This window comes from Mauremys mutica, chromosome 1 (genome assembly GCF_020497125.1).
Source record: "Mauremys mutica isolate MM-2020 ecotype Southern chromosome 1, ASM2049712v1, whole genome shotgun sequence".
Classification (NCBI taxonomy): Eukaryota; Metazoa; Chordata; order Testudines; family Geoemydidae; genus Mauremys; species Mauremys mutica.
In genome coordinates this window covers 352380645-352405291 of record NC_059072.1, presented here as the reverse complement: position 1 = coordinate 352405291, position 24647 = coordinate 352380645, and the positions used below count along the sequence as shown (strand labels likewise).

Genomic DNA, 24647 nt, shown 5'->3' with positions numbered 1-24647 from the left:
CCTATAATACGTAGGGGAAAAAACCTGTGTGATCATGGGAGCTTCAGTGTGAATGACCTATGCTGGGGGGTCCTCAGGCTGCCAGTACTAAAACAGCCTTGGAATTTCTAAACATTGTAGATGACAATTTCCTAATTCAAAAAGCGTTGCAACCAACATCGGGGAATTCTATACTACACCTTGTCCTAACAGATACAAAGGAGCTGATCACTGAACTAAAAGTCAATGGTAGCTTAGGTACAACTGATCATGACTTGATCAGATTTCTAATGTGCAAGCAGAATAAAGCCCAGACCAGTAATATACGTACTTGGTACTTTAACAGGGCCAATTTCACAAAGATGAAAGCAATTCATAGAATCACAAAACCATAGAATATCAGGGTTATGAGCCAAATCAGCTGGGAGGAAGAATTTAATCAGAAAACTCTGAGTGATAATTGGCAATAATTTAAGAACACCTTATTGATAGCCAAAAAGCCACAATCCCACAAGTGAGGAAGAAGGTTGGTTTAAAAAAACCCCACAACCAACCTGGTTTAGAGGGGAAGTGAAAACAGTTGTAAAAAAATAAAAAAATAATAATATATAACAGATGGAAGATAAAGATCGGAGTGTTGAAGTCATATATTTAGACTTCTGTTGTAAGCCATTTAACTTGGTGCTGCCTGACATTTTGATTAAAAAACGAGAACTATATCAAATTAACCTGGCACACATTAAGTGGATTAAAAACCGGCTAATTGATAGGTCTCCGGATGTAACTGTAAATGGGGAATAGTCATCAAGAGGGTGCATTTCCCGTGGAGTGCTGTTGGGATCTGTTCTTGGCCCTCTAGTATTGAACATCTTTATTAATGACCAGGAAGAAACCATAAAATCAGCATTGATAAAGTTTGCAAACGATGCAAAAATGAGTGTGGAGCCGGTGCTTGGGGCGGGGCCAGCACGTGGAACCCCATGGCCTCTCCGCCTAGGAGCCAGACCTGCTGCTGGCCGCTTCCGGGATGTAGCGCTGTGTGAGAACAGGTAGGGACTAGCCTGCCTTAGGCAGGCAGCACCGCCGATGGGACTTTTAATAGCCTTGTCGGCGGTGCTGACCAGAGCCGCCGCGACCCAGCGCCTTACATTCCGTGACCCAGTACTGGGTTGCAACTCGCAGCATGAAAAACACTGGTCTAGGCATTATTTTGGGGGAAGTTCTATGGCCCGTTATACAGGAGATCACTAGGTGATCACAATGGTTCCTTCTGGCCTTGGGATCCATGAATCCTCCTCGTATTTGGCTGCTTCTGCACATCCTCACTCTTTTCATGGCAAAGAGCGAGGTGGCTTGTAAAAGCCAGTCGGAATGAAGAGAAGCCCAGCTAGCTGCCTCTGCTGGTGGGATACAGCTATCTAAGGAGGAGAAGCAACAGGCGCTTAACACGTGACCAAAGCAGAGACCTCTTATCTCTCCAGCTCCCTCCTCTTCCCTGTTCTCCTTCTCCCTTGACCCCCATCTCAACTTGTGGGGTCAGCTTTGAGCCCTCCTGCTCCCCATACATCCAGGCCACATCCAATCCTAATGCTGCTTCTTCCAAGAGATGATCCTTCCTCTGTCCAGGTGGAAATGCTTGTCCATGCCACCACTGCTCTCCCTCTCAGTTATTGTGACCATCTTCTCCTGTCTGGCTTCCCTAGAGACCCATATCACCCCCTTCGGTCTACTGACGGCTGCCAGAATGTTCTTCCTGACGAGTCAGTCTGACCATGTGAAACCCGCCCTGCCCGCCTCGCATCCCTCTGCTTGCCCCATACAATCAGTTTAAAGGCCTTCAAGGCTCTACACAGCTTCCGTCTCACCCAATCTACCCCTCTACTGCATCCCTGACAGGGGCGGCGCCAGGCACCAGCAAGGCGCGGGGAGTGGCCTGACGGTTGCTGCGAGGGCGGCGTTTCTGCGGGAGGTCCGCCGGTCCCATGGTTTCGGTGGTAATTCGGTGGCGGGTACGCTGAAGGCGCGGGACCGGCGGACCTCCCACAGAAACACTGCTGAAGGCTGCCTGACTGCCGTGCTTGGGGCAGCAAAAAACAGAGCTGCCCCTGATGCCAACGTCAATGCTCCATTATCTTCTTCTCTGACATCCATCTCTGTGTGTTTTCCCCACACTGCCCCCTATATGTGGGATGACTCCCCCAATCCCAGTTCAACAAAGCACCACAATCTTCTTTCCATGTAGTCTCTCCACAAAACCCACTTCTCTGCTGTCGAGAAGAAGCAAGTTGATGAACAATGCAGCCAACCAGCTTCTGCCGCTGGTGTCCATCACCACAGAATGGGTTGGGAGAGTAAACCCCACCTAAATGATCTACAGTCTCTGGGTATCTCATGCATCCCATCTGCCTTTCAGGCTGTAAGCTCTTTGTGGCAGGGCCAGTCGTTATTTGTGTGTATTGTACAGTACCGAGCACACTGTTGGCATTAAACATGACAACAGAAGTTCCACCTGCATGAAGGACTGTAAGGCTGAAGCTCTTCCTTTGTTCCCAGAGCACAGACGCCGGCATTGCTACAGACCTCTCTATCTAGATCAGTGGTGCCCAAACTTTTCCTCTCGCGGCCCCCTTCCCCCAGTAATGAAATGCGTCTGCCCCACTCCATCCCCGGGCTGAGAGTGGAGCTGGGGCCAGGACTGGGGCCAGAGCTGTGGCTGGAGCAGAGCTGGGGGCAGAGCAGGGCTGGGTGGCACCCCCCCCCAGATGTTTCTCCATGCCCCGCTGGGGGGGGCGTACCCCACAGCTTGGGGACCACAGATCTAGATCCTAGCTTGGCTCCCGTTGCTCTAGTATTGGAGCATCTGACAGTCATCACTGAATGTGTCAGTGCAACATCCTTGCGAGGTGAGGAAGGCGTAACCTTCCCACGTTACACTTGGGGAACCAAGACACAAGGAGCCTGAGTTTCTGTTGGCCTGTACAGTGTGGGTGTGAAGTGCCACCGGATCAGAACAGGTTCATTTCACGCTCACTTTGCAGTGGTGTATATGGCTCCCCGAGGACAAAAGAGATGAACAAGGACAAGCCCGAGGCCGACAGAGAAGGAGCTGGGAACTGTAGTGAGATCTCCCTGCTGCGTCCCAGCACAGAGCCATAAGCAGGAGACCCTTTCTCCACTGCCTGTGAGCTGCAGACCGTTTCCGAGTCGCAAGCATGGAAATTTTCCTCACTGAAATGAAGCAACCGCAGTAGCACAAACACAGTGATATGGCGAAGACAATGCCAACACATGACTGACTGCAACCTGTGTTGAAAGAGTCCAGGTCCCACATCTCTTTACAGAGAGGATATTATTCATGCTCCTGGAAAACCCAGCGCCGAATACATCAATAATTGCTTAATAGCAACGCAGCAGCCAAGTGCCAGGAAGGAGCAGTGACACTGTCCTTAACAGAGTCTCTGGAGGCACGGGGCACATGTCCAGCCTTTTTTGTGTATTGATATTTCACTGAACAAATAAACCTCGCTAGTGATTCAGCACTTTGGGAATGGGACTCCAGTTTGGACAGCAAACCGCAGGAGCTGATGCCCGGCCAAGGAGTTCGAGGAGAGTTTAAACAGACGACAACGGCTGTAGGGCCAATCCCACAGATATTTGCAGGGCCTAGGTTGCCAAAGCCAAAAAAACATCCAACATCCCCGTTTCCCTTTCAGAGCAGCAAAAGGAAAAAAAACCAGGGTTCTGAAAGGCTGGTATTCACCGTGGCGGGACAAGAGCGAGCAGGGCTCTCTGTCGCCTCGACAACCCCAAAGTTCCAATAAGTCACATGGGTCAGGTGAACTTTTCATAGCCACCCAGCAGTGTCAGTACACAGGGAGTCAGGGAAACGAGGAGGAGGAGGTGCGTTACGTTACACTTGCCAATGGGGCCAGCGTGGGAAGAGTATTTGGAGATTCTTGGAAGGAAGGAGCTAGCGACGGAGCTCGGGAAGAGTGGCTATGACTTGCGTTACTGCGCTTCTGGCCCTAGGTGATGCTCTTGCTTACAGTAGACTTCCGCCAGCCCCAGACTGGAGGAACACCAGAGAGTGCAGCAAGAGGAAAGATGGTCCAGCAGTTAAGGAGCTTACCAGGAACTCAGGAGAGTTGGGTTCAATTCCCAGCTCCGATACAGACTTTTTGTGTGACCTTGGACAAGTTACTTAGTCTCTCTGGGGCTCAGGTCCCCATCCGTGCAACGGAGATAACAGCCTGGCCCTGCTTCCCAGGGATGGGGTGAGAATAAATACATTAAAAGGGCGTGAGATCCTCAGACACTAGGGGAGTGAGGGCCAGATAAGTGCTTAATCTAGACAGTCACATCCAAAACACCAGGTGGGCCAGTGACTACTCGCCCTCCGGGGGCAGCCAGCGGAGGTGGCTCTTGACTCAGCCTCGGCACTTCGCAGGCTTCATGGGGGGAGCCCCGGATGAGTCGGTATGGCAGGATCAGGCCCAGACACGAGACAGGCAAGAGATCGCTTCACTCGCCGGCAAACTGCAGCAGTCGCAACGGGCAGAGAGAGGCCTCAAGAAAGGCCTGTCGGTGGTGTTTGCGTTCCAGTGGGATCATACCCTGTCCAGCCCACGTCCCCCTCCCTTGAGTACCCTGCCCCATTTCTGCACACAAGGGCCGGCTTGTCCTGTTATGCCCCCGGACGCCAGCGAGCTAGTGGCTCTGAATGTACAGCTGGGTAACTGAGCACAGACACGTTTACTCTCAGGAAAGTGCCTCCTTTCAGTCCAACAAATAAACTGTAAACAAGCCAGGGTGTTAGTTTCTCATATTATGCAGGTGGCTGGATGCAAGCCGGAGCGAACAGCGGAGCCCCTGCACTGGGCACCCTGCGGCAGCCCACGTGGTACGGCTGGGACCTGCGGAAAGCTGCGCTCCTACAGCCGGCACTGCACTGTCCCTCCGCCGTGGGAGGAGCTGCTCCCCTCTTCCTATGTCTATGGGCATTTCTGATGGCGGGGGAGATACAATGGGTCTCCTCTCCATGGGCCTGATCCCATCAGTGGGAGCCTTTCCATTGACTTCACGGCTCAGGCCCCATGTGATCGATCTTCACTGAGTGGGAAAGGCCCGAGACAGAGCGGGCCAGGGTTCAGCTCTCTGGTACCCTGGCATAAGCCAGGTCACTGCCCTTGGGCAATGCAGTAACATCCCCCTGGCCCTCAGCGTCAGCAGGGTCTGCCTGGCCTGGTGTCATTCCCCTTAGCCGGGTTTGATCGTTTCTCCAGCCTGCACCCTGCCCGCTTGCTTTCCTCTCCCCAGCGCCCCGAAGGGAGGGACTGCACCACGAGCATGTTGGAGGGCGGTGCCTGCCGGAGAGATTTCCACGTTGCCGCTGGGGGTTCAGTCTCACCACCCTGCCGAACTCACCCGCTTGTCCGAGTAGCCCGGAAGAAACATTTCAACCCAGGTGCCCACACTTAGGCACTGGTATCTACAGCTCGGCGTCTAAACAAGGGCAGGCTGCTCTTCGGCGCTGCCACTGAAATCAACATGGAGGCTCAGCTCCTGCAGGGAAAAGAGTCAGTCCTTTTGGACCTGATTCTGTGCGGGGCCGAGCCCCCTCCTCTGGACGTCAGCTGGAATGGCAGGTGTTCAGCACCTCACAGGATCAGGCCCTTCCTGGTTTCCTTCCCCTGGGCTTCACCCTTGGATGGTGTAGCCGGGTAGTCACCCGCTCCTGCCTTAAAAGTCTTAAAACAGCCCAGGGAGAGGGCTGTGGCAGAGAAGGAAAAGCGGGGCTGATTGGCGAAAGCAGCCTCAGATGGGGGCCACCGCCCAATCAGGCCAAGGCTGGCTTAATCAGGGCCCAGCTGGCCCTTATAAGAGGGCAGTGGGCCAGGAGCAAAGACACTCTCTCTCTAGCCTTTGAGAGAAGGACCTGGCTGCCTGGGGAGCTGAGAAGGGTACCTGAGTTGGAGCAGGGCTGGGGAAGGGCAGAGGGAGCTGGGGAGCTCCAGCCTAGAAAACCCCCAGGCTGCAGGCCTTGAACAGGGCCTATAAAAAGGTACTGGGGCTGCAGAGAGGCAGCCCAAGGGTAGGCAAAGGCAGCAGGTCCTAAAGCCCCCCTTGCCGGTGACGAGTGGCATTTACACTGCAGTCTGCCCCAGTGAACGGGGGCTAGATCGAGACTGGCAGTAGCCACAGTCTGAGGCGAGGTGGGGAGAGAGGGTGGGGGTTCCCCGGGGAGGGGAGACCCAGATTTGTGGGGGTACTGCCAGGGGGCAGCACCCCAGCCTGAAAGGGGCACCGGGGTCCAGGAGGGACATGGGCCCAGCGGCAAGCCGGACAGTGGCCTGCAGAGGGCGCTCCGGAGCTGGAAACAGAGCTAATTCCTACGAACCAGCAGGAGGCGTCGCAGGGGCGAGTCCCGCCCCATGACAGATGGCTACACACTCCGTCAAGCGGAGTTACTGTTGGTGGCTGCTCTGCATTCACATGGCAGCTAGTGACTCCAGGAGATGGGGTTTAGCTGAATATACAGCACAAAGGTCTTTGGGAATTCATATGGCCGGGATGTCAGCCAGCCTTGGGTCAGCACACGTGTGAGCTCTGACATGTGCTTTCTATCATCGCCTTCCGAGACTGGAAAGCTTTGCCTGGCTTGGGCTGACAGGAAGCCATTCATTCCTGCCTTTCTTCAGGGGCATCTAGGGTTCGGTCACTGTGCCGGGTTTGGCGGGGTGCCTCCAAATCATGCTTTCTAGAGGTCGCAGCTGCTCGAGCGCCTCCAGGTTAACCTGCTTCTCCTTCTCCTCTTTCACAGTAAAGGATTTCTGCCCCGTCACTAAAACCAAAGAGAAGAAGCAATTCTCCCTCTCATCCCACCCCCCTGGGAAGAGCAGAGATTGGTGGAGCGTGAAAGAACAAGGCTGGTGTTGTTCAGACTGCCTGCCACCCTCACTCCAATGCTCTTCCCCCCTTTGCCACAGGATTCTGGTTTCTGTTCACAGCTGTGCCACTGACCTCATTTCCTCCCTCTGTGCCTCAGTTTCCCCATCCACACTTAGTCTATTTGGCTGATAATCTCCTTCATTCAAGGACTGTCTCTCCTCGTGTTTGTACAGCACCTAGCACAAAGGGGCCCTGATCTCAGTTGGAGCTGCTAGGTGCTACCACAATACAAATCATTTTCTTTTTAACTGGCTGTTGTATCAGCAGGATCACTAAATCCAGATCCGCCCAACTGCCTAATCCTACCTAGGCGTGCAAGTATCAATTGTGTTAGGAGGGAGGGAATTCTGCTAGGCACATTTTCACTGCCTTCGGTGGTCACTCCCAGAAGCTGCAACACGCCTAACCTGGGGCCCTGTGGCTCTCAAAAAGGGGCAAAACTTTTTCCTGCCCCAGAAAGAAAGCACGGACTGTCAAGCTGACCGTTAGAGTCAAGTATCCCACCGCTCAGCGACGGCAGAGACACGTCCGCACCGACCCAGAGTAGCTTTTGGAAAGGGGCTGTTGACCTGCAGTGATCACTACAGGTGATAGTCACCCCTGCGCAGATGCCCTGGGGAAGGGTTTGGTCCTGCTTTGAGCAGGGGGTTGGACTAGATGACCTCCTGAGGTCCCTTCCAACCCTGAGATTCTATGATTCTAAGGAGTAGGCACCACTCAAATTCACCTGTGTGCAGAGGGCCCAGCATGAGGCTTATGGGCATACACAGGCCTAATGTTGGGTCCCTCCTCTGGATATTTCACCCTGTAAGCAGTGGCAACGAAAACCAAATCCCACTGTATTGCACCTAGATTTTTAGATACTTATATAGCCCCCATGACCATAGTATCTGAGCACCTCACAATCTCTAATGTATTTACCCTCATAACATCCCTGTGAGGCAGGGCAGGGCTACTGACTCCATTGCACAGATGGGGGATTTGAGGCCAAGAGAAGCTAAGTGATTTGCCCAATGTCACACAGGAGGTCTGTGGCAGAGCAGGGATTTGAACCCAAGTCCTCAGCTAGTGCCCTAAGCCCCGGACCAGCCTTCCTCACCAAGCAACACAGCAAGAGCAGGTCCAGCATGGTTCTTCAGCTCCCTGCTTGGACATGTGAGTCCTGGAGAGAGAAGCCGTTCTGTGGGCCTGTAGCCTTGTCAGACTGGTTCCGAGGGGAAATGCAGCCAGGACAGACGTTTTCAAGGAGCCAGAGCAATTGAGTTTCACGCTTTGGAAGTGTTTCTGTCACAAGCGATTTTCCCTTTGGAGGGGAACATGCCAAACAAATCAAGCAGCTAAAAAAAGAGAACGAATTCTCCAAGGCAAACACACATTATGCAAATAGACTGTAACAGTAGAGATGGCCCAGGCATGTAAAATTCAGATCTGAACCAAATATACCCAAGGTGAGGAGGGGGTTTGGCTGTGGGGTGGGATGGATCAAGAACATCCCTGATAGAAAACAAAGCGATTTTTCAGAGGCAGCTGCCCAGAGCACCCCGTTTCATCAGGCACCGTAAGCTGGGGTGTGTGCCGGGTACTTGACTGTGGCAAGAAAAAAACATAACCAGAAACCGGCTCATGCTCTGGAGTCCCCCTGCCCCAAAGTATAGACAGCAGCAGGCAGCCAGCTGGCTAGAAAAGTCCCTGAGTAGCTGGCTAGAAGACAAGATCCTCGCCTGAACTGGGAGGGATGGACCAGAGAGATAGGAATGACAGAAATTAACAGCATTCTGGAAAATCGGGGTGGATGCCCCAGGAAAGGCTCTTCTCCAATGCACCTAAAATCAGACTTGCCTCACTTGGTATTTCCAGCCCTGCTGGGTTTTTAACTCCATGATGTTTCATGGTGGGATCTGGCCAACATTTCCTGAGGTTCTCACCGGGGACACTGGGATTTTTGAGGTTTTTGCCTGGGTAGCACTTAGAAGCCACGTCGCTGCTGAAAACTGCCTCTTACAGAGCGTGTGCTGTAGCTGTGTTGGTCCCAGGATATTGGAGAGACAAGGTGGACCAGCTTCTGTCGACGAAAGAGACAAGCTTTGCATAAGCTCGACAGCTTGTTGCTTTCACCGACAGAAGTCGTCCAATAAAAGCTATTACCTCACCCACCTTGTCTCTCTTACAGAGCAAAACAGACAAGCCCCAGCTGGCTTCTTCTGCTTCTCTGCTGAGTGACTCCTCTCTGAAAGCTATGGCGCAGAAGGCACAGGGTCAAATATTGCCCTCTGTGAAGTGCCTGCAATTGCACCGATTTCCTTGGTGGTGTTCGATGTGATTGAAAGCAGAATTTGGCCAACACAGTTTTCCCCTTTCTAGTTGGACGCGCTCCATGCTGAAGTCAGCAGAGCAGTTGCTTGCATTGATTCTGTCCAAGGCTGGCCCGGGGAGGAGAAGATGGGTTTGTACTGGGAAGGGGAAAAATGGTTGCGGAAGATGAAGGGGTGGGAAGAGGTTGGACTAGCAAATATCACACCTTGGGAAAAAGCAAGGACCCGGTTAGTCCACATCTTAGCCAGGATTCAGGTTTGGAGAGGGAGAGCCCAGATTCAGACACTGGGGAACCACTACATAACATGCTACAGTGCTGTACTGGTTAATAATTAAAACCTGCCATATCAATACATCCAAGTGCCGTGCCCGAGTTTGGAGCTGAAAGCGCAGCAAATGAGCAGTCTAATAACACACCAGACGGGCCCTGGAACCAGAGAACAAATCCAGATTCTACCCAAAACATTTGGGGATTCGTGTGATGCACGTGCCAAGGGTAGAATCTACTGCATCTCGTTTCCTGCTCATCAGCAGAGGAATACAAGGCTTGTTAATTCCACAGTGTTTGATTACTGCGTGAGTGAGGCTGAGCAGAACAATGCAAGGTTTTGACTCAAATCCCAAATAACAACAGCCGTGTCCTACAGTTCCCCTCAAAGCACTTAAAGCTGCTCTACAAATTATAAGCAGAGATCACCCTAGACACCACTGAAATACAGCAGCTGTTTGACAGGGATAGCTCAGTGGTTTGAGCATTGGCCTGCTAAACCCAGGGTTGTGAGTTCAAACCTTGAGGGGGCCATTTGGGGATTGGTCCTGCTTTGAGCAGGGGGTTGGACTAGATGATCTCCTGAGGTGCCTTCCAACCCTAATAATCTATGATTCTATGACAGCAACACTACACAACAGTTTAGGGCCAGAAGCGAAGACGACCCTATCCAAGGGACACGGCAGGGGATGGATTTAAATAGGCAGAACATAATTACCTCAGCTTTGATTTGACCTGGGATACCCTTTGACAAGGAGGATCCCTATGGACTGCAGCTAGTCAGGAGACCCCTGTTATACCTGCTCTTCCACAAGATGGCGTCTCCCACAAGACAGCTGTCCCTTGCACCATGCTGGGATTCTGATAGGACAGTGAACCACCTCTTCTAGCACCTTGAGCCTTCCGTCGTCCCCCATTTAAGAACGGATCTGTCCCTCGCTTGCTTAGCTTGTAGGGATCTCAAGTGCTGCTGGTCAGGAATTATTGGACATAAGGCTTTTTCATAGGAAAAGGCCAATTTGTCATACCGTGGAAAGCTATTGGGCTTGACACAACACTCATTGGGAAGGTTTATCAGAGCGAGAATGGAATTTCTGATCCAAATGAGAGAGAGAGAGAGACACACACACACACACAGATACTCAGCCTCCTCCCCCCCCCCCGCCAGTCCTGCCCCCAGAATAGCCATTAGTCCATGGTCAGGGCACTCCCTCTGAATCAGGCAGAGCAGGGACTTGAATCTAGGCCTCCCAGCTGAGTGCCTTGACTACTGGGCTATTGGTTATTCTGGAGTTTCTCTCTGGGTTTTGGTTTTGTCCTCACTTGGAACACCTATTAGCAACCTAGGTCCCATGAACTGAAAGAGGACACAGTTACAGCTCTCCGCGTTCATACAGCCGTGACACTGGGCTCTCGCAGTTCCCAAGACCGCAACCAAAATCAAAGTAGAACAGAGGCAGGGCAAGAGGGCAAGATAGTCTCAGACCAGTGCCCTTTGGCAATCCAATATTGCAGGGCCTGCCTGGGCTAGAAACACACGCTACCTGCAGGGCCGCCCAGAGGGGGGGGCAAAGGGGGCAATTTGCCCCGGGCCCCGGGCTCCGCAGGGGCCCCCAAGAGAACAGCGGAGGCTCCCGCCTCCGCCCCTCTCCTGGAGCCTCAGCGCATCAAGCGCCGAGTCTCCGGCGGGGCCCCTGAGCCCCGCCCCGATCCGAACCGCGTAGTGAGGGGGCGGGGCCAGGAGCTCCAGGCTGAGCTCAGCTCCCTCCGCTCGGCGTGGAGCTCCCAGCCCCGCCCCCTCCCCACGCGGCTCTGAGCGGGACGGAGCTCAGGCCCCGCCGGCCACACGCTGCGGCTGTTCAGCAAGGCGCTGAGACTCCGGGTGAGGAGGGAGCCGGGGGTAAGAGGCTGGGGCCGGGGCGGGGGGGAAGCGGGACCCGCCGCCGAAGCGCAGCCCGGTCTTCGGCGGCGGGGGGCCCCTTCCGTTCCGGGACCCGCCGCCGAAGTGCCCCGAAGACCCGCGGCGGGGACCCCCCCCCCGGCCGAATTATTGCCGAAGACCGGGCTGCACTTCAGCGGCGGGTCCCGCTTCGGCGGTAATTCGGCGGCGGGGGGCTCCCGCCGCGGGTCTTTGGGGCACTTCGGTGGCGGGTCCCGGAACGGAAGGGCCCCCCGCCGCCGAAGACCCCGGGCCCCCGGAATCCTCTGGGCGGCCCTGGCTACCTGTGCTGGAAAGCTGAGATTCAGAGCTGGCGAGGGGTCCATGGTGTTCATTTCCAGCCCCAAGCGTTTGCGAGAGACCAGACTTTAGAAATGTCACTGGCTTCTCATTCTCATGAAACTGATCCTGTATCGAATGACAAAGCCTTGACCTTGACTATAAGATTTAACTGAGTGACAATCAGCAGTCACATTGGTCATGAAGCTAGAGGGCAGGAGACAGAGGTGATGGCTCAGCTGCTTGGAGCTGAAGAAAGATCACAGGCTGGAACCTGTGGCCACACGGGCTGCACCTATGCATAACAGAGAAGAGCAATAGCAAGCTGCATTCTGGAACGCTGGGTCATATTTGCCAAACCTGATCTGACTGACTGGGAAAATCACGAAGATGCGTCTAATGTTAATTTTATTGCTCTACAGGGGGTCTTTCTGCATGAGTCCCACCCTGCTGTGTTCCTTCACGTTTTACTGGGAGTCAAAGTAAACACCTAGCTCCGGCAATCAGCTTTTGCATCTTTCAATATTTGACATTTGCTGTGCAAACACGCAGCTAAAATTCCCCAAGACCTAAACATCAACACGTTGGCTTCCTCTTAGATCTGTTAACGTGATTGCCACTGCAACAAGGGGGAGGAAGAGTCTGCCTCGACATCAGTCCAAAGGTATGTTTCTGTGGAACACTCCCCAGTCAAATAATAGCCACCCCCACACACAAAATGACCCTCACTCCCTCCTTCCCACATTTGCTTCTCCTGTGGACAAACAGCATGTTCAGCAAAGAAGGGTAAAATGCCAAGACAGAACCTGAAATTAAAGGAAGAGCTTGGGTGAGTTTCCAGGCTGACTGTCAGTGGGATAGCACCGATAATAGACCTTACTGGGATGAAAGAATGTCCTCCACTACCTTTCAATTCCTGTTGGAAGGACACAGCACTACTGATTACATCTGCAGAGAAAAGTTCACTCCATGGGAGAGGCGTACAGGCAGCACATCATAAGACTGAGTCTTAGGTCTTGGTCCTCAGACCTCAGCGTGATGAAAAAGGTGATCTCCAGAACCCAACTGTAGTCCCCAGGGTTCAGTTCATTATCAACTGATATCTACAATTTCAGCTCCGAACTCATCCATGCCTTCCACGTCCTGTCTCCCAGTTAAGCAATGTTAAAGCCAGCATGAGCAGTTCCCTGCTGTAGAAATGTTACAGTCAATGAGAAAGCCAACAGACCAATTCACGAGGGGCTCACTCTGAACCTTCACGAATATGGTGAGCATCAGAGTTATCACGTTAAACCCTTGGGATCTTATTTACTCTGACCACCGCCAATGTTACTCTAACATTTTCCACTGCACGCATCCAATGAAGTGGGGTTTAGCCCACAAAAGCTTATGCCCAAATAAATCTGCTAGTCTCTAAGGTGCCACAAGTATTCCTGTTCTCTTTGCTCATACAGACTAACACGTCTGCCACTCTGAAATCTAACATTCCTGGGGATTTAGCACTGGTTGATAGCCCAGGGGAACAAAGTCCTCTATCCCATTGGCGTGGGCAGTAGCAAAACCAACTTCCCCTACCCTGCCCCATCAGGGCACTTCATACCTGAACCGGGAGGAGACCATCTCTATGGCTGGCTGTACAGGTCAGTCTCCAGGGCCCAGTCAAGACTTGGACACGCCAATGAGAATGCCAACAAGGGAGCCCAATTACAGCCAGTTGTGCTGGCAGTGGGATCACTTCTCCACCTGGGAATTCAAATGCCCATGGTGTCTAGATGCCAATTAATCTAGATGCCAATTCACCCCCACAGTATCTAGATGCCAATTCACATGCCAGTAGTGAGCCGTCCCTCTCTACCGCTCTGAGCTAGATTCGAACCGCTGGCCCACGCCAGCAGGGAGAGACTCTGCATCCCATTGCCAAGCTCCAAAATCCTGCTCTGAAAGCTGCCCACTTCTTTCAGACCCAGACTATGCTAACATGATTTCCCTCCAGCATCAAAGGACCATGCTGGAAGCAGGGCATCCCGTTAGATGTGCAGCACTGTTATTAGGTGGCTATTCTGCTAAGTGGATTCATTCAATGCACCGGTGGGAATCAAATCAGCCCCAGCCTGTGCAGAGCAGGATATTAGTGCACTAAGCAGATGCCATCGCAAAGCCCAGAACCCCAATTACTAATGTCGACCGTAAGCAGGGCACCACATGGCTTCACTGCAGCACTTGTTGTCATTCAGACAAGGATGTTATGTGACTGTGAATGATTCATACATTGTAAAGGCCAGAAGGGACCACTGTGATCATCTAGTCTGACCTTCAGCATAAGACAAGCCAGAGAATTCAGCCAGCACTTCCTGCAACAAGCCCCTAATAAATATGATAATACTCGGACACCAGAAGAGCATGAGATTCATGCAGATGCATCTAATATTAATTGTATGGCTCTACAAGGGTCTTACAACCCTGATTATTAAACCATCTCTTTCAAGCTGGATTCCATATTACGTTTGAGATCCCTGAAGTTCATGCGTCTGTAACATGGGGATGATACTTTCGTACCTCCTCGGGGGGGTTGTGGGGATTAGTTTGCACGTGCTTGGAGCTCCCTGGATGGAAGGCACTATAAAAGTGTCGTGTTATCTTTGTACAAAAGGGTAGCTGATGAAGACTGCAGTCCTGCTACGTGAGTCACACCAGAAGTCTAGGAAAGGAACATGGTTAAGTCCTGGTAACATGCTTTGACAAAAAGAAAAAAAGCAGGTCCTAGAGATATTGCTAGAACTGGAGCTCTCTGTCCTCTGGTCCTACCTTTTCTCCCTTATAGGACACTTAATCTCAAGGGGACAAAGAAAGAATAAAAGAGACAGTCTCATTCATTACTGAAGATCAGGGTTGTTACTGACCCACCAAGACAGTGGCACTGGGCCATGATGTATCAGGTTAGTCACATGAGCTGAGAAATCCAGTAGGATCTCCTCTCACAAGTGAGGCTGGCTCAGCCCTTGGATAGGTGACCCCTCCAGCAGCACATTGGAGCTGCAGCAAGAGATGCTGGTGGGTTAGCTGGCTGAGCGAAGTGAGGGCTAGTACCTAACATGACATCATTTTCTGTTTGTCTGCAATGTGGTAACGCTGGCATGTTGCACTGATCAATTCCAAAATTCCAGGGAATGTTCTAGGCGCCCGTTGGCACAACCCTATCCACTCCGGTGCAGATCAGAACACCGGAAACACCCGATTCATGGCAAAATCAGGGCACCCAGACGGCCTGGTGCTGCAGGCAGAGGAATCTTCTGCTGTCCCCTATTGCTGCCGACGTGTATTAGGTATCCTGAATGGTCCCTTAGAATTTGTGCTAACTATTTAGGCTAAACAACCTCTTCCATCTGTGACACTCTGAATGCCTTCCCCAGACCTGAAGCAGAGCTCTGTGTAAGCTTGAAAGCTCATCTCTGTTGCTAATAGAAGTTGGTCAAATAAAAGGTCACTTTCCCCACCTTGTCTCTTTATGTATCAGAGGCAGCAGTGTAGCTTGCTGCATGGGGAGACTGTCTGTAGCCTGAACTCAATCAGAAATAAGACAGTCTTAGAGGGAGAGTTTGAAGGGGGGCAAGTGGGGGTCCAGGGGGTGGGGGGAAGCAGGGAGGGAAATGAGGTCACCTGCTGCTGCTGACCCTTGAAAATAAAGCTGCATAGGAGAGACATCACCAGCCTATGAGCTATCCCGGGCAGCTGTCCAACCAAGCAGGGCTCTCGTTTGGGAAATGTGTGCGTTTGAAAGCCAATAGGGAAAGCAAATGTATTTGCCTTTTAAATATTTCAGTAGTGAAGTCTCTTGTCAGTTTTGCAGAGTACCTTTGTACAATGGGCGTACTGCGTTCATTTCATTTAGGAAGAGTTTGCTGGGTAATTCCAGGAAGGCAAATGAACTTTTCACTCTCACTTTTTTTTTTTTTTTTAAACTGAGTGGAAAAAAACCCACAAAACCAAACAAACACTATTCTGGGAAATAGGTGATGTGATATGTAGCCAGATCTCTCTGTGGTGAAGTCTATCACAGATTAATTCCCTTTGCAGTGTGTTTTGGAGACAAGACGCATTATGCAAGTGGCAAATGTTATCACTACCCTCTATTGGAATAGTACGAGCTTCTGATGGAGTTTTGTGAAAGCAAGATTTGAAACAAGTCAGTAAGACGGGATCATGGGGTTTCGGTTGCTAACACGTTTTACCCAATGTCCTGCCTCCAAACTGCTGTTTGCTACAGAGATGAGTAAGTGCTCCTAGTACATTGAACTTGTTATGCCAAGAACTAGGATCTATCAGACAGAGGCATAAAAGTCACAAGCTGCAGGAAGAAGCAGAAGCATTTACAAGACGGAATCCTTAAGCCAGATTTCCAAATGTAGCCAGTGATTCTGCATACCCCATGTGAGAGTCTAGGCAACACGGCCTAGTGGATAGTGCACTGGACTGGGACTCAGCTCTGCTCTGCGACCAGCCTGCTGGGTGATCATCACGTTGCCCCTCTGTGCCTCAGTTTCCCTATCTGTTAAATGGGGATAAAGATAGTTTGTAAAGCACTTTTAGTGCTACAGATGACATTATTCCCATTTTACATATGGGGAAACTGAGGCACAGAGCCATGCAAGGCCTTGCCAGTAGCTCAGCGACAAATAGAATCCAGGTCTCCTGAGTCCCCAGTCTAGGGCCATAAGTAGGGATGAAACATACAGGTTTCTATACAAACATCTATCAAACCCTGTAAAAATCAGGGAATAATTAGATTCTTTTCAAAGCTTTGTCCAAGGGATAAAAGTATCTATTAGTTCCATAGGAAAAACAAAAAAAAGATAGAAAGGGAATCATTTTGCATTCAATTCTAAGGGACTTTCCCATAAGGACATACATGCAGCAAAAACCTTAAGATTCTCAGTCTGTAAAATGGGAATAACTTCTTTTCTCCCATCCTTTGTGTGATGTCCTGTCCTTTTAAACGTTTCAGCACTGGCTCCTCCCCAGTGCAAAGCCTCTTGTTCGTGTTAGCATCAGTTTTTGCTGGAACAACAAAGGGAGTACTGCAGACAGCTGTGTTTGTATCAGCTCCCTCCGTGTCTATCTCCGGCTCTTCTGGGTCCAGAGATAGAACACCGACTGTCTATTCAGTCTGTGAGCTCTTTTGGGAAAAGGACTGTACAGCGCCTAGCACAAGAGACAGACACAGAACGGGTTCCTGATATTGGTTGGGGCCTCTACTGGAATGCAAACAAGCAGTAATATTTTGTAAAGAGTGGAAAATTAAAAAGCAGACGCGAAGACAATGAAAAAGAGCAAGCAATGTCCATTCATGTAATAAGATTAGTTTGCTGTTATAAAAAGCTACGGATGATCTAAAACCATCCCACTATTCTGCAAGGCCGTGGAAGGCTTTGGGGCGATTACACTCTCCTTGCCAGAAGTTAAAGAAGGGGAAGCTTGTGCTCTCCTCTGTAGCAACAGAAAGCACATATTTCCCCCCCGCCCGACCCCAACTGAAGATCTTTCTTAAGAGCAGGCATTCAAAGTGCTCCCTGCACCGTATTAAAATGCAGCTGGCATCTTCCAGGGTTTTGTTCTGAAAAGCACTAAACAGCTCAGCAAAAGACTTCATCTTTCTCACTGGTAAGTCACCCCCGACAGAGGGAGTCCGTGTCTGACACCAGATGTTCAGAATTGTTGCCTTTCATGTGAATGAATGGCTCCAAAATGTCTTTACTTGAGAAACCTTTGAGCTTTGTTTCCCAGAAGTTGCTGGATGGCGGGGGAGAGAAACAACCCAGCAATACAGCCAGAGCATCTCCTTGCTGGAAGGAAAGCAGCGTTTCTGTTAAAAACAAAATATACGTATCTAGGATGGAAGATTTAGAAGGCAAGCTGTGTTCTGCGTTGCCATGGAAGGGACTAGGGTGAGGTTGTTGGTCTGAGAGATCACACAGCATAACGACACGTTACTGGGGACTCCAGTAGTCGCTGCAGAATTTAAGCTTTCGTTTTAAAACCAACCCACCAACCCTGCCTGTGTAGACAAGAGGTGCGATCTGCCTCCATTCAGCTTAATGAAGTATTAATTCTGAAACATAACGCTGATGATACATCAAGGTCATTAACTATTTCACCGCTGCCCTTGCTAGCAGGTGCAGCCAGCCAGGGGTAGAGATTGCGTAGAGAACCACGACTCCTTTGTTCCCAGTTACGAGTACTGGAATGGGTTCAGATTGCCACCCCCGGCCTTCCACTCTCTAGCAGCAGCGTAAGTGGGACTCAGCCAGGGAGTCCTGTGGGCGTTTTGATTAACTACAGGAAGCACTGTCCATCCAGTACAGCTCAGCCAGAAAGCTGGTGACTGTGTTTGAATAATGACCCTCTTTTATAAATTAACACTTTACTAGCAGATGATCCTCAAAGCACCTTTCAGAATTAAACCGTGGGCCAGATACTGCTTCCATTTTAGTCAGTGGGTTCCATGGGTGTAACGGAGCACAATTTGATCCTATGTAAGAATAAAATCACCCACCATAGATCCCAAGGCCAGAAGGGACCATAGTGATCATCTAGCCTGCTCTCCTATATAACACAGGCCATAGAACTTCCTCAAAATAACATCTAGAAACACAGCCACCTCTAGGGTGAAATGCTGCAGCCGTGCCCAGCAACCCCATTTAGGACAGGAATTGAGGAACGGGTGTATTGATGTGAAAGGCAGGGGCCATGGTGGGAAGGCAGAGTGTAATTGACCGATTCAGATTTGGCCAAGACACACCATGTTCTTGTGAAAAGTGTCAGAGGATCTTTAGCGATAACTGAGGCTATGTCTAGCTACACTGTGCACCTTACGGCGACGCGGTTGTGCCTCTACAGCTGAACCACTGTAAGATACGTGGTGTAGCCACTCTTTGTTGGCAGGAGAGAGCTGTCCCGCCGACAAAATAAAACCACCCCCAACGAGGGGTGGTAGCTGGGTCTCTCCCGCCGACAAAGCACTGTCCACACAGGTGCTTTTTGTTGGCAAAACTCCTGTCAGCCAGGGGTGGCTTTTTCCCCCCACTCTTGAACACCAAATGTTTTACCAACAAAAGTGCAGTATAGACATAGCCTACATTTTAGACCTCTCCCTCCAGATTACACCGTCAGCTAGAGGTCTGCTCGGGCTGAATTTTGATATCCAACCCAAACCCAAGCAGACCAGACCCAATCCCAACTTGGGTGAGCCTGAGACTGTGGAGCTGCTTCCAGCCTGACCCAAAACCTTGCACGCATTAAGCGTCCCTGTGCACCCTGCTAACGTGTGCATTAAGTGTGTTAATGCGCTTTGATCTAGTCCACATCCAAGTGCATTAACAAACTGTTTGACTCTAACACTTTGATCAAAGTGCACCCCTCACTGAGGCTAGATTATAAGAAGATTAAAAAACGGCCATATTGGGTCAGACCAAAGGTCCATCTAGCCCAGTATCCTGTCTTCCGACAGTGGCCAGTGCCAGGTGCCCCCGAGGGAATGAACAGAACAGGTAATCATCAAGTGATCCATCCCCTGTCGCCCATTCCCAGCTTCTGGCAAACAGAGGCTAGGGGCACCATCCCTGCCCATCCCGGCTAATAGCCATTGATGGACCTATCCTCCATGAATTGAACTACAGTTAAACCCTGTTATCTCGACGGCCTAGGGGTTTGCCAAAAGCCATCGAGATAACCAATGATCGAGATAAACCCCTATCCACCCCCCCACCCCCTCCCTGCCCCCTTACCGCGCTGCCTGCACGTGGCTGGATCCGGCAAAGCGGAGCCGGGCGGGCGGACGGACGGACGGGCGGGCGGGGAAGCGGAGCCGGCGGGCGGGCGGCAGGCGAAGCCGGGACCAGGTATGTGGGGCGGGGACGGGCGGGGACGGGCAGGGACCAGGTATGCGGGCCGGGCGGGCGGGGACAGGCAGGGACCGGGTATGCGGGGGCGGGCGGGGAAGCGGGGACCGGCGGGCGGGGAAGCGGAGCCGGCGGGCGGGCGGCAGGAGAAGCCGGGACCAGGTATGTGGGGCGGGGACGGGCAGGGACCAGGTATGCGGGCCGGGCGGGCCGGGCGGGCGGGCGGGGACAGGCAGGGACCGGGTATGCGGGGGCAGGGAAGCGGGGACCGGCGGGCGGGGAAGCGGAGCCGGCGGGCGGGCGGCAGGAGAAGCCGGGACCAGGTATGTGGGGCGGGGACGGGCAGGGACCAGGTATGCGGGCCGGGCGGGCGGGCGGGCGGGGACAGGCAGGGACCGGGTATGCGGGGGCGGGGAAGCGGGGACCGGCGGGCGGGGAAGCGGAGCCGGCGGGCCGGCGGCAGGAGAAGCCGGGACCAGGTATGTGGGGCGGGGACGGGCAGGGACCAGGTATGCGGGGGCGGGGAAGCGGGGACCGGCGGGCGGGGAAGCGGAGCCGGCGGGCGGGCGGCAGGAGAAGCCGGGACCAGGTATGTGGGGCGGGGACGGGCAGGGACCAGGTATGCGGGCCGGGCGGGCGGGCGGGGACAGGCAGGGACCGGGTATGCGGGGGCGGGGAAGCGGGGACCGGCGGGCGGGGAAGCGGAGCCGGCGGGCCGGCGGCAGGAGAAGCCGGGACCAGGTATGTGGGGCGGGGACGGGCAGGGACCAGGTATGCGGGCCGGGCGGGCGGGCGGGGACAGGCAGGGACCGGGTATGCGGGGGCGGGGAAGCGGGGACCGGCGGGCGGGGAAGCAGAGCCGGCGGGCAGGCGGCAGGAGAAGCCGGGACCAGGTATGTGGGGCGGGGACGGGCAGGGACCAGGTATGCGGGGCCAGGCGGGCGGGGACAGGCAGGGACCGGGTATGCGGGGGCGGGCGGGGAAGCGGAGCCGGGCGGACGGGCGGGCGGCGAAGCAGGGAACCGCGGGGCTGGGGAGCCGGGGAGCGGGTGGCTGGGGACACGGTGGGTCGGGGACGCGGGGAGCCGGGCGGCTGGGGACGCGGGAAGCGGGCGGCTGGGGAACCGCGGGGCTGGAGAGCCGGGGAGCCGGCGGCTGGGGACACGGTGGGTCGGGGACGGGCTCGAGATATTAGGGTTCGGCAAATCGACATAACGGATGAGAAACTCATAAGCCAAAGAGGGAGTTTGGCGGTTCCACTTGTAAACCGTCGACTTAACAGGATTGGCAAGTTAACCGAGGTCGACATAAATGGGTTCGACTGTAGTTCCTTTTTTAACCCTGTTATGATCTTGACCTTCAAAACATCCTCTGGCAAAGAGAACCACAGACTGACTACGTTGTGTAAAAAATACTTCCTTTTGTTTGTTTTAAACCTGCTGCCTATTAATTTTATTGGGTGGCCTCTGGTTCTTGTGTTATGAGAAGGAGTAAATAACACTTCCTTATTTACTTTCTCTGTACCAGTCAAGATTTTATAGACCGCAATCACATCCCCACTTAGTCGTCTCTTTTTCAAGTTGAAAAGTCCCAGTCTTATTAATCTCTCCTCATACGGCAGCCGTTCCATACCCTTAATCATTTTTGTTGCCCTTTTCTGAACCTTTTTTAATTCCAATATATCTTTTTTGAGATGGGGCGACCACATCTGAATGCAGTATTCAAGATGTGGGCCTACCATGGATTTATATAGCGGCAATATGATATTTTCTGATCACAGTGCATGAATAATCAGTCTGACTGTAACAACCTGTTTAACTGTAACAGTTTGATGATCAAAGTGCATACAATCATTATCAATCATGAAGGCATCTTCCTGTATAAAGTATTAACAATGGAAAGTATGAAAGAACAGCATTCACATTTTATGTAAGGAGCAAATAGCCCATTTTTCCAACAGACAGCTAAAAGGCTGATGCAGTTCTTTGCGAGACATCATCAGCAGCATTGATTTCAAGATCTTTAAGCAGCAAGTCATAGCTCTGACAGTCTATGCTCTCATAAACAATTAACTACAAAAGAGTTAACCAGAATTACTAGTAGTGATTTAAGCATCTTCATTTTAATCAAATCATTCTTCCTACTTATTTCATTGTTAATTGACAGACGTGCGAACAAGTGAGGAATTTCAAACTTCAACAGGAAAGGTTCAGTTATCAATTAACATCTTTCATGTTAATTGCAGAGGAATACAAGACTTGAATTAAGTACAAGAAGTTCAGAGCTTCAGCAGTATAGGAGTAAACCTCAAATGTACAAATTAAACAACATTTTTAATATACATTGCTGCAGATCATTCCCTAATGCCTGCGACCGCCGATCCGCTTTAGCACTCAGCACCAATCCGATGCGCGTAATGGACTCTCATGACGTTATACCAGAGTTCTAAAATTTTTCCTGGAGCTTTCAGTTGATTCAAACTCACTCCTGTCTGTCCCAGCTAATAAGAGTGCATGCACTGCAACTTGCTGACATGCCCATTAACAGTTTGTTAATGCGCTTTGATCTAGATCAGTTCCAATCCCAACTGGAACCAGTCCAGCTAATGCACGAGTCAGCAGGGTGCACATAGATACCCAAGGTTTATGTACCAGAGGACATCCAGGAAAATTAATTTGAATTAACTAAAAGTGTGAATTTGAACTGGATTAGTTAAACCACATTAAACCCCTCTGTGGACACACTTCCAAAATTAAACTAAACTAAACCAAGTTAAGGCCACACTAAGGGCACATCTATACTACCCTGCCATTTGGACTAAGGAGATGTGCGCTCGAGAGTTAAGTCAGGACCTTTAGATTCATGCCTGTGTGTCCACACAGGGGAATTACCACACAGCACTTTGGTGCACACTGCTATTCACACCCAAAGTTCTTGTCTACACAGGGATACTCAGGAAAATTAATCTGAATTAACTAAAGATGTGAATTTAAAGTGGAATAGTTAAACCACCTTAAACCCCGGCATAGACACTCTCTCAGAATTAAATTGGCCTTAGTTCAATTTAGTTTAATTTGCTTCCAAATTCCATTTTCCAAACTAAACCAAATTAAGGCCGCTTTAATTTTGACTAAGAGCATCCACATAGGGATTTCAGTTTGAACTAATCCATTTTAAAAGTTCATTTGGATTAATTTTCCCAAGTATCCCTGTGTAGACAAGCCCTAATTCTGAATAACAATGTCCTTATGGGGTTTTAATGCCGTTTAACTAACCCACTTCAAATCCACCTCTTTAGTTAATTCAGATTAATTTACTTGGCTGTCTCCAAGTATACAAGCTCTCAGTCCATGGCAGGCTTGTGCATGTGTGCGTGCACACACGTGCAAGATTCACACCCCTGCTTGCCACAAACTAACATTCATATTTACTAGTGCAGAAGCCCTGAAGCAAGTTCTGAACAACCCCACTGTCTTCCCGCTAGTACTGGAAAGTGCAACACACTTACGATACCTAGAATGATGTTATAATTACAGGTGGGAGGGGACACCCCAGCTTTGCTATCATTACAAGCATCGGGTTACCCACAATTGGATGATATTGAAGTCAAGAGGTTCGAGGACAAAGTTCAAGACCCCCCCAAAAGGCACCTCTTAGCTTCAATAAGCAACGTTAACATTGACCTGAAACTGAGGATTCTAAAAACAATGTTTTCTTACTGTAAACCGGGTGTCATGCATTTCCATCCTCTTTCAATAATTAAGTAATCCTACAGGTCTGTACTGATCTGTGATAAATATAATTTTAGTCCCAAGTTGGTCAACTTAGACTGGATAGGTAAAGCTATTAAACACTTAACAGAAAACAATGTTAAAAGTTATTTAAAAAGTAGGTTTTTATTTTTTTTAAAAGTCATTTAAAAAAAGAATAGAGTCCGCTGCTGATGGCTTGTGGACAGTCTTCCACTGGCTTATGGGCCTCCCAGCCACATTGAAGATCCTCTTGCCGTTGCTGGCTGGAATACATAGCACACTTCTCGCTCCCACGGCCAATCTGGGATACACAGCGCTCTGTTCTCCCACCAGCTCAACACATACCATTCATTTTCCATGATGGCCATCTGTGCTATGTACGGCCGCACCTCATCCTCTCGTAAATCCTTCATTGCCGTGTAGATTCCTCCCGGCATCAAAACCAGCCAATGCTTTTTTTGGGCAGCTAGTGTCATAGAATGTCAGGGTGGAAGGGACCGCAGGAGGTCATCTAGTCCAACCCTCTGCTCAAAGCAGGACCAATCCCCAGACCCCTAAATGGCCCCATCAAGGATTGAATTTACAATCCTGAGTTTAGCAGGCCAATGCTCAAACCACTGAGCTATTGGTGGATCATCAATAATGTTGCTTTGCTTTACAGGATCTGCTCCACCTGTTTTAACCTGCGCACTTGGGATCAAACTTCACCATGTTTGTGGTTGGACAGCACACAAGGCCAGAGAAATAGTGCACCACAGAATACACCGACAGGTCGCAGCAAGCAACTGCAGCAGGGTACACTCGCCGGCTTGCCACGAACGGAACATTCCTGTTTGCAGACAAATCCTGAGCGATACCCGATCCGAGCCTGAAGCCTGGTCTTGCTGGGTTGCAGGGCTCCACCTTCAGAAACATAGCGCCCCCTAACTTGCTGGCTCAGTACTGACAGAGAAGGAAGAGCTCCCCCTACCGATCACCTTTCCACCGCTAGGACAGCATTTCTGTAGCTGGTTGCCCAGTTCAGGATGTGTCCACACAGCAGCTTTCCTATCACCATGAGCAGGTTTTTAACCTACACCTAGTACCCTGACTGTGTTTTCAGCAGTGCATTCTGGGAAGCTATCCTATAATCCCTCAGAGCAGTTGCCCACCCCAAGGACCATGGGTACCGTTTAAAAGCTTCCCTCCCCTTCCCATGTAGGAGTAGGAGATTTCTCACTCAATAGCCAAAATCCCCTGCTTCTGGAGTCACATGGCAGAGCTTCCTGGCCCTG

General features: G+C 51.3%; 1 protein-coding gene across 1 annotated transcript in view; it reads right to left on the bottom strand.

The window, feature by feature from the left end:
• P2RY6 (pyrimidinergic receptor P2Y6) overlaps nt 1-24647 on the bottom strand; it is a 94341-nt gene that overhangs the window by 29199 nt on the left and 40495 nt on the right. The window lies entirely within an intron of this gene.